Raw genomic sequence first — 11,261 nt, forward strand, 5'->3', positions numbered from 1 at the left:
GTCACATCCACATTTTGCCTAGCGTATCTCCTCAGAGACTGTGTTAAGAGTCCCTCTTCTAGGCCGAGCAAGAACTGTTCTTTCAGATGCTCATCCGCAGGGGCGGCTTCTTCGGTGTATTGCTGCAGCCCACTATAAAGCTCCCTTAACCTGAGAATATAAGCCTGTACGGGTTCGTCTGATTTTTGTCGACACCCATAAAACTGTGCCCTGACCACTGAGACCGGGACCTTTGTCTTATAGATTTTATCCAATGCAGTGAACATTTTCGCGATAGTGTTACGGTCTTCTACTGCCAATACATTTATCTGTCTTTTAGCCACTCCTGTCAATGCCCCCATTAAAACACTCACTTTTAGTTGTTCTGTTTGGCCTGCAAATTGCACAAGTCCCTGCAACTGTTCTTTCCAGTCGCCATATTTAATTTCCGAGTCTGTGTCGCCAAACTTTGGCACCCATGGTGCACCCGGAAAAACAGGCATCATCATCATGTTTACAAACAAATCCAAATAAAAAATAAAAAATAAAAACCCTTGGTTTTAACTCTGCTCAGTGAACCTGGTCCTGCCGACCTACGCCAAAATTTGTCTGTGGCGAGGTGGAAATAGTAAAATATGGAGAATGTAGCCAACTACGCCACCTGGAGGCCAATAGAGCCCAGGAACTCTAATAAACACTTTTAGTTGCAACAGGTTCGTTTACCAAGGTTGAGCAGAGTAAAACTGGAGACAGGGTGCAATAACAGATTTATTGCTATGAAAATAATTAAACATATAAATAGTACTGTATCCGGTTATGGGAGACAATGTTCATTTCTTTTTCTCCTGGGATAGGGAACAGTCCATTCAGTCCATATATTCCTTAATAGTAGCCTTCTGTCCTTCTTCTGGGGGGGTCCTTATAAGGGTCAAACAACAAACAACCTGCGTCAGTGGGTTTGGTCTAATATTGCCTATAGGTCTCAGTGCAAAACACAGTGCAAAACACAGCACACAAAACAATAAGAACTAAATAAAAGTTAAAATATAAAAACATGCAAACGACCAGGCCAATAAAATAATCCAAACAGTGAGTAGTTGTCTCAGTGGCTGACAAACAGGAGATAAAACTATACTAAAATCGTCCGTTTAAAACAATACTCCAGTAGCACATTACACACGCTGTCAGGTCATAGAGGGGGTACTTAACTCGAAGAGGGGCTAGTCGAGACTCGGCCCCTCTGTTGCGTTGAACTGGCGTCCCCTCTTTCACAGCCTGCCGCCTCGGTGGAGAAAACGTGCACGCCGACACCGCCGATCCACAACCTGGACGTCCAAACTTGCTGCTCCGTGGCACGTAATGGTTGTTCGGCTGTCTGCTGTCTCTCCGTAATTCCCCGGCGTTCCAATCCGTATACTGTAGCTGTAGCCTGTAGCGTTCTCGTGTTGCGTCTCTCCGCTTGTTTGACGTTTGTCTTACTCGGGCACTTCTCTCTCCACAGCCGCCGCTGGTTTGTAATAATGTCTCCGTGATTGTATGACCCGCCCTCGTTGCCATGGGAACTGTTCTTGGGGCAGTAACAGAGCATACATTGCACACGCAACTACTGTCACACCAATACAAACAAATAACACATCTAACTTGTAAAATAAATGATAACACATACAGTGGCAAAACTGACCCCACCACAAGTGCAAAAGTGTGAGTATATAGTGAAGGCTTTCACAGTGGAAAACAGCACAAGTATACGTAGGCCTATATATATCATGGTTGCATTTCTTATTCCATGCCATAGTCTCTGTCAGTATTATGCCATTAGAGCCACTGAGAGGGTGGGTGATTTATAAGGGAAGAGGCCATTATTGTCCATAAAATTTACATAAAACGGAAATTTGCCTTTGGCACCACTGAAGGTAAAGACAGGCTGCAATCAGCATATATAATCGACAAGACAATCATTTTAGACACTGAAGACAGGCATGGATGTATGATGTGCAATAATACAGAGGGTGACCACATAAACACAGAATGACATACTGTACTGTACACACACAGGCTTATTAACTCAGGAGGACCAGGAACTTCAGAGACTTCTTGTTTATCTCTCCCTAATTTCAGGAAACAGACGGCTATACACCCTTGATGCTAGAGAGGGTTCACCTCACTGACCTGTTTCTGTCAGAGTAAATTAAAGAGAATGCTGCAGATGTGCTAAAAATGTGTTTTTCCCGGGGTTCTTTGACACACAATGCATGTAGCAAACATGACTGGGAAAGGAGCAAGGTTCTTGAGCAACTTACCCACCATATTAAAATGTAGAGTGTTGTTTATCTACAATAGTATTGGGTATATAAAACTAAACACGTGCAGGATCTTTATTATTCCCTGAAAAGCCATTTGTTTTGAAACCCAGCAGCATTTCAAAGGAATGCATTCACATAAACGTGTACATAGCGTACAGAGCAACATACAGTAGACAGACACACAAACACACATACAATGCTGTTGAAATTATTACCATTTTGCAGTGCTTTTTTCAGTTTTTTATTTTATATATTTTTTCAGAGAGATAGGAGACCATGGGCAGAGGTGAAGATGTATGCAAGACAAGACGGTTGTCGGACTCAAACCCAGGTCCTCGTGTTCACAATTGGAGCATGCAAGGACTTGGGATTGAATCCCACGTACTGTACTGTACTGTACTGTACTGTACTGTACTGTACTGTACTGTACTGTACTGTACTGTACTGTACTGTACTGTACTGTACTGTACTGTACTGTACCAATGTACCATATTGTGGTCTGTGCACTAACTGTGTCATCATCAAGACCATCATCTGGACAGAAAAGGGGAAGATGAGACTCTGCGTGATCAGCGCCCATGCTACTCTAGGTGGGGTTGGCGAAAGGGACTTTCTGTGTGGACTGTGGAGTTTGCATATTCTCCCCGTGTCCCCTAGGGTAGGTACCCTCGCAAAAAACATGCAGTAATCCTGGTTTCTATACTGCCTCCCCCTGGTCAGCCGGGGCGCCTGGTGGAGGGGAAAGGAACTGGTTGGAATAACGCATTCCTTCCGCGCGCTACGTCCTACCGAGGAAACTCCCACCCCGGTCAGGTGATAAGAAGCGGCCTGCTCACTCCTCATGACATTAGAAGGAAGCATGAGATCAGTTCGGGGCTCTCCCCAGGTTGGCAGAGGGAGAATATAGCGCCCAGGATTACATAGGCAATTGGCACCGGGTGAAAAAATGGGAACAAAATTCGCGGGATAAAAATCTTTAAAGCGAGGGAAACAGAGCGAGTGAGAGTATTGGGAACAAAATTTGTGGGATAAAAAATTTAAAAGCGAGGGAAAAAGAGCGAGTGAGAGTGTGTCAGGCCCCGGAGAGAGAAGAGATCTACGCGGAGGAGAAGGGAGGGATGAGTGAGCAGATGTGAAGGAAAGACTAGAGATGGTTACAGTATATGCTGGAGACGGCGAGGAGGGGGAGAAGAGAAGGGGAGGAAAGACGATATGGATGTTATGAGAGTGGGTGGGTGGGTGTCTGGGGACGTCTGTAGGAAAACACTTTGTTACAAGAGAGGAAATCATGCTCTGTGTGTGGTGTGTGTGTGTGTGTGTGTGTGTGTGTGTGTGTGTGTGTGTGTGTGGTGTGTGTGTGTGTGTTTGCCCAATGCGACCTTGGGAGACCAAATTAGCTGCGTATTGCATACATGTAATGCTAGCCGTTTCACATAACTGTACTGTGGAGTGGACGTGTACACACTCCCATGCACACGCGTACACACACATAAAAACAGCGTCGTAAAGTGGTTTCCAACACTGTCACTGCATGATCACATGTGAGGAGGATCGATCCAGAAGAGCAATCAGCTAAGCAGCTGGAGATGTGTGTGTGTGCGTTCGTGCGTGCGTGCGTTCGTGCGTGCTTGCGTTCGTGCGTGCGTGCGTGCGTGTGTGTATGTGGGGGGGAGGGGGGGGGGGGGCATGGCCCCATGCATATCTGAATAAATAATTTGTGGATGCATGTGAAGATAAGGTGTGTGAGTGTGTGTGTGTGTGTGTGTGTGTGCATGTGTGTGTGTGTGTGTGTGTGTGTGTGTGTGTGTGTGACGGGACGGGACGGGACGTGTGTTAAACAGTGGTGGAAAAAGTACTTTTACTTAAGTAAAAGTATCAATACTTCAATATAGAAAAACTACGTTACAACTACAAGTAAAAGTCGGAAATTCTAAATTTACTTTCAAATAAATGTAGTGGATTAAAGGTACAATATTTGCCTCTGTAGTGGAGTAAAAGTATTGGAAATTGAAAATACCCAAGTAAAATACAAATTGTAATTAAGTACGGTACTTAGGTAAATGTTACTTCACACCAGTGGAATCCTCCTGCAGGGCCCTGTGGTGGCCTGACCTTTTCTCTAATTGACTCTAATCAATTGAGCTGTATCCTCTCTCATCCTCTGTATCAACCTCTTTATCTGACCTCCAAAGTGAACACTCACTGTACATACATGACTATTTGATTTATTTTTTTAGAGTGAATAGGCCTACATATTTTCTTTTTTTTTCTTTTTTTTCCTAAATAGTTTTGTCTGACCTACACAGCAAAATCCTGAGCACCAGATGAATTGATGAAAGTTTCAAATGGACAAGTGGCCGAAATGAGTTTTCTCAGACGGGTGGCTGGCATCTTCCTTAGGCTGAGCTCACACGATCGCAACACTGATTTTTGTTGTGAGTGTCATGGCCGCCCCCAATGCATTTCCAATGGAGGTCACATGGTCTGTTGTATGGCTTTCAGCTGTGTTTCGACTGCGCCCCTCCCCCTCATACAACACAAATGTTCAAACCATGTGACTCCCATTGGAAAGGCATTGGGGCGGCCATGACACTACACAACATTCATCCAACAAGCATACAGCAATGCAGTAAAGGTCTGAGTGAGGCCTTAGAGATAGGGCGAGAAGTTCAGTCACCCAAGAGAGACTCGGAGTAGAATCGCTGCTTCTTTGCATGTGGTAAGAATGCCTCTCAAGTGTCCCCCTAGGGAGGGCCTCGATGCACATCCCACTGGAAGGAGACCCCCGGGCAGACCAAGGATGAGTTGGAGCAGTGGTAACTAACCTTTTCAAGCCCAAGAGCCCATTTTATTCCCAATAATTGTAAGCCATGATCTACCACAAAAGTTTGTTTAAAAAAACACTTGTTTTTTGCGATTTCTGACTGGCTCAATGCATGTGCACACAGAGACTATATAAGAATAAATAACTGATAGTTATATAATTAATGCTTAAATATTAAGACAAATGTATTAGAAATATACACATTATTATTATTATCTTATTTGTTGAGTTTTTTTTAATAAAACAAAACGCAAAGGACATTAAATTAATTGCTTATATAGCACAATATTTAGTTTCTCAGTTCGATGAATATTCACATTTACAGATGTTCAAATGACAAATGCATACATGACCATATATTTGAACAGTTATGGTGACAGATACAATACTCTCAGTGTCAGCCCACCTTTAATGAGACTGCTGTGACTCACATTATCTGCAAGCGTTTTGAAATCTGGTTCATAGTTAGTGATTGCCAGTCTGAGGCTGTCATTAAGATGTGAGTCATACTCACATATTGGATTTTATTATTTTCATTTGTAAAAAGGCCATTTCACATAAGTAAGTGGAGCCAAAGTATAGGCATTTGAGTGCACAAGACACAATCAGGGGATACTTCTCTCTGCTCACAAGTGAACAAAAAAGTCCTGCTTTCTAGCTCTGTCCTCCAGTGGATAGTCAGTTACTAGTTCAGAAATCTCCATTTCATCTGAAGTTAATTAATGCAAACAGAAACACAAATCCTGATTGAACGCCAAGCATCGCTGGGGCCCCGTCTGTTGTCATTGATAGGATTTTATGAAGAGGAATCTTGTCCTCATGCACGCAATCCTTGAATGCATTGTACACATCCTCACCCCGGGTCCTTTTTTTTCAACAGAATAAGGGCGAGAAAGTCCTCTTTGGTGGTAAAATCAGGGAAAAACACAATTAGCTGGGCGGTGTCTGTGACATATCAGTGGACTCGTCAAACTGAAGTGAAAAGTATTCACATTTTGTCTTTGAATACGTTTGTATCAATGCTTTAAATTCCTCTGAATGTCACATTGCTGAATGTCACTGCTTGTTTTCTAACCATAAAAACAAGTTTTATGGTTAGAAAACAAGCAGTGACATTCAGCAATTCTTTAACCATGTCCCTGTCCGTAAATGGTTCCTTGCGCTGAGCCAAAACATGGCTAAATCAGAAGGATACATGCTCCCAATTCCTGGTGGAAATGATTATTGATGATTATGATTTATTTCCGCCAGATCTTCCATAGTCAGAGTAGAGTAGTCACTGCATGCTTGCCTGTGTACGTATAGTAATGCATGAGAGGCTGTTTAGCTCTGTGGGTTTTTATACTGTTCTGTTCTGATATGCATGACTATTATGCACAAGTTGTGCATAATAGTCAAACAGACGAACTCCGCAGTTGATGGCCCAACAACACATGTCTGGGGCCATCACTGCGAGCTATTCTAAATGTACGTTCTGTGTATTGGTAGTGATGGACTGCCTGTCAGTCTGACACCCGCTCACTCCGGGATCTACTTGAATGGCTTGTGGGGTAACCCCTGGTTGGTTACCCCTGATGGAGGATTTATATCTTGAAAATCTGCCGGGAACACCTCGGGATCCCCCAGAATGAAGTTACTAATGCTCTGGAGAGGGAAGTCTGGCGCTCTCTGGTGGAGCTGTTGCCCCCGCGACCCGACTATGGATAAGCGGTTGAAGATGGACGGATGGAAATATCACACTGTTGTGATATTTGTAACATATTGCACACAGCCGCACACACATGAATTAGAATGACACTCTCACAAATGTAAAGATATGCATTAAACATGTAGCACGTCCCCATTCACAAACATCAGTGTTTCTTTTTAGATTTTAGATGACATTTAGTGAACTTCAACTCGCTCCTCAACTAGTGCTCATGCAGGGGAGCCACTCTATCCACTGATCAATACTGGCTCCCCTCTTTCTCTCAGTCTCACTACACGTGTGTGCGTCCACACACAATTAATTCATGCCCACACACAGGGAAAGCATACAGGGACACAAATAATTTAGGTGCAGTAAAGGTTACATTCACAAACTCGTGGATATGTCCTCATGATACAACACACATGTCACTCATGGGTATACAAGTAGTGGCAGCACCGCCATATATGGCAGCAGAGACAGTAGGCTACAATACATTGTCAACCTTTCTGCCGTTGGGGCATCCCAAGTTGTGGAAACCCACACCAGAGGAAACAAAGTAGTGTCTTGCACTGCTGCTTGCTGTTAAAGTGCTCTCTCTGTAGTTGTTCTCATGGGAAGTTCACCCATTGCTATTCTGACAAAGACAACATACCACTGGAAGGGCTCCCGGTCTATTGCCTCTCTTCACTCGCACGCACGGACGCACACACTCAGTTTCGGAGGTGTGTGTGTGTATGTGTAGGGGGGGGGACCTTTTGCATGCCGGTGCCCAGGGTCCTGTTTTCTAATCCGCCTCAGCCTCGGTCCCAGGCTTACTCATCTGCAAAGAGACAGAGACGCTATCGGCGAAAGTGTCGGTCCGGAACATCCGACAAATGTATTTCCCCCGGATACGATATTATTCCGACCAATCACAACACTTGTTTCATTCACAGAGAATGTAATTCTCTCAAGTAATTTCCTTGAGAGGTACTTCCGCCAGAATCCCGCAACTTCCGCCCAAAACAAATGATAACCTCTACAGCGTAGGTCTTGCCCAGCGTGAATCCGCCTATGCACTCTCTCACTCTCTCTCTCTCTCTCTGTCTCTCTCTCATGCAGCTCTCCCTGTCACTTTTGATATAATCTCGTCTAAAACATTTTTTGTCGAGAATGTGATGTGACCTCTTATTGCACTTTACGTGAGCAGTAGCAAAACAGTGTGTTTTGCAAAGAAATATAAAATGGCAGAAATTCTTGTACGCCGAAATGCCCATAACATGTGAGTTGCATCATGATCAGATCCAACGAATCCAGGGAAAACATGTTTTTGACTGTGACCTATAGGCAAAAAGATGTGAATCGGCCTGTTATAGCACCACTATGTCTATGAGGCCTTGGCCTAATACAGTTGGAGGCCATCGATATTGTCCTTTTCTTTTTGCTGAGGTTTGCGTGATCTGCGCAAAAGGACAGTTAACCCATTTTGGGCGGGAACCCCTTTTGGTGTTTTAAACTATGTTATAATTTAGCTATTTTTGAAAAATCGTGAAAATATTTATTTCAGAAAACTGGAGGATTTAGAAGGATTTTTTAAAATTTTGAGGTCAGGCCTAAATGGGTCAAATGATAAGGGACAATATCGGTGGCACCCAACTGTATGTCTAATAGCATGTTCACATTGGAATCACAGACAGACTCATGGACAGACTCAAAGTACAGCCTTTCAAGGTTGTACTTTATTGTTTCATCTTGTGTACTGCAGGTACACAAGATGACTAATACAATAAACAGTAAGGGACTACCGACCGACCGGGGCGGTCGGCTAAAATGGATTTCGCCCTCCCTCAAAACAAACATGACTAATAATACTTAGTCACGCTTTCAAACTTTCTGTTGGTGTTTTGTAATCTGTGGGAAGCATATGTGGCTCTGATGTCTTGATACAGTTGGCAGGTATAGTTGGAAAGTGCAGCTTGGTTTCCTCCCTCCTCTTGTGTGCGGTGGGTGCACACAGTCTGTCTCTTCTTGGGTGCCGGGTCTGCCTGTGGCGGCCTCTCTCCATGGCGAGGCTACTCACTGTGTCTGTTCGTGCTCAAGGATGTCCTTCGTGTTGGATCAGTCACGGCACTGACGGCAGGTTAGGTCCAAATAGCGTTCCAGTTTGTTCTTGATTTTGGTTGATTCTCCCCAATGTGTCAGATAGTTTTCTTGTTGTTCCTTATCATTTGATTTCTGTCTGGTGGTTCTGCTTGCATGTGTTTGTGAGCAGAGTTCCAGAAACAGCTGGCTGAGGGGGCATTTCTATAGTCTCTTAACCCATTTTGACCTGAGATCAGATTCTAAAAATGTCTTCTACATCCTGACAGTTTTCTGAAAAAGCTATGTTTCTATGTCAGTCGTTCTTCGACTTTTCAAAAATATCAGACCTACAAGCTTGTAGCGCGCCACTCGGTGGCGCGCTATGAGCTTGTAGATCTGATATTTTTCAATAGCTAAAGCATAACATAATGCTAACACCAAAAGGGGTTCCCGCCCCAAGGGCTTTGTTATCAAGTGTGCCTGAGTCATTTCCTTTTATGCGATTCTACAAAAAAAAAATAATATATATTTTTTATCCCACGATTTTGTAACCCATTTTTCACCCCTGTGTCAATTATCTAATGTGATCCTGGGCTCTACACACCCTCCGCCAACCTAGTCCCCATGTATGGGGGACATGGGGAGAGCAACGGACTTGAACTCATGCTTCCTTCATGCCTGAGTGTCCAAGTTGCTCCTTGCTACACCTGACAGGGGGGAGTTTCCCTGGTTGGACGTGGTGCGTGGAAGGAACACGTTATTCCAACCAGTTCCTTTCCCCTCCAGGGGGAGGCAGTTTTTGTGAGGGGACACGGGGAGAGCATGCAGGCTCCACACAGAGGGGCCCTTTCGCCAACCCCGCCTTGGCGCTGATGACGCGGGGGAGGAGGCACGCCGCCGGCATCCACGGCGTCCCGGGCGGGAATCGAGCCCAGGACCTTCTAGCTGTGAGGCGACAGCACTACCAACTGTGCCACCTTCCCCCCTGATTCTACAAATGAAATGCTCTCTTTTGAATATGGATAATTAGTGGATTTGGCTGCAGCGCATTTGCAGATGTTTGAAATGTAAAGTCCCAACTTGAATTCTGGTTTGTCCCTTTTTGCAATATGTTGGTTTGCAAGTGGGCTCGCAACCATAAACGGAAAAGTGTCCAATATTTTGAAGCCATGAAAACTAAAAAGCCCTTGCTGTGTCTCTCACGTCGTTCACAGCTTAGTTGAAGTTACTGCTGATGTATAGATCTGTCTGTCTGTCTGTCTGTCTGTCTGTCTGTCTGTCTGTCTGTGCGCACGCACGCACGCACGCACGCACGCACGCACGCACGCACGCACGCACGCACGCACGCACGCACGCACGCACGCACGCACGCACGCACGCACGCACACACACACACACACACACACACACACACACACACACACACACACACACACACACACACAGACACACACACACTGAATGGTGCAGGAGAAGTGACTGATTGAGGACCTCCGACCAGCTGGTGTGAATGGTGAATGAGTGGTAGTGGATAACTTTTAGGAGGAACCAGGCTGGTGATTGGCTCCTGTGATGCCCCCCCCCCCCCCCCCCCCAAAAAAAACAAAAAACAAAGAAAATCAAATCACAAAACAAGGCGCAGGCATGGAGCTCCTGGTTTACTGGGATGTGGGGTTCCCTGATGTGCCCTACTCATTGTGTTTTGGCATTTACAGTTTCATTTAACTGTCACAATTAAGTTACATCTATTATACAGGCATAATGAAGACAGTGTATCCAGCTGTATTCTTAATTAGCTCCGTGCATAAGTGTTGTCAGATGGTGATACCTGTTACGTTGCCTGTGGCTTGTGCTCATGTCATAACTGGCCTGCTATGCTCTTCATGTTCTGCACCAGACATGATGTTCATTCTCATGAGCTAATCACTGTCTGTTTAGGTTGACTAACTTTCCTTAGGCCCTGTAGTGGCCTGCCTTCTTGTATATTGAGTTGGAGCTATGTGCATTTTCATACTACTTTTGTCAGGTGAAACCTGACATACATCTACTCATGAAATGTAGAAGACCTAGTCATATACAGTACATGAGTCATACTGAGGACTAAGGGCCGATTCATACTCCTATTTTACCGCTGTTTCGGCGCTGTAGTGCCGGAATGATTTCGGCTCGTCAGACATTTTCAGTAGCACCGAAGAGCCGACTTTAGGACGGTACCCGCCCCCCCCGAACCTCAAATGACGTCACATTGTAGGCTCTACAGAGCCGAACCGACTTTTATTCGGCTCTAAAATAGGAGTATGTATCGGCCCCTAGTATCATACTGACGCAGTCAGTGACGTGATTGGCTGCTTCTAGCCAATGGGACGGCTAAGCGGCCTTTGGGCAATGGGAAGGGGAGACGAGA

Source organism: Electrona antarctica (assembly GCF_951216825.1).
Source record: "Electrona antarctica genome assembly, chromosome: 5".
NCBI classification, from domain to species: domain Eukaryota; kingdom Metazoa; phylum Chordata; class Actinopteri; order Myctophiformes; family Myctophidae; genus Electrona; species Electrona antarctica.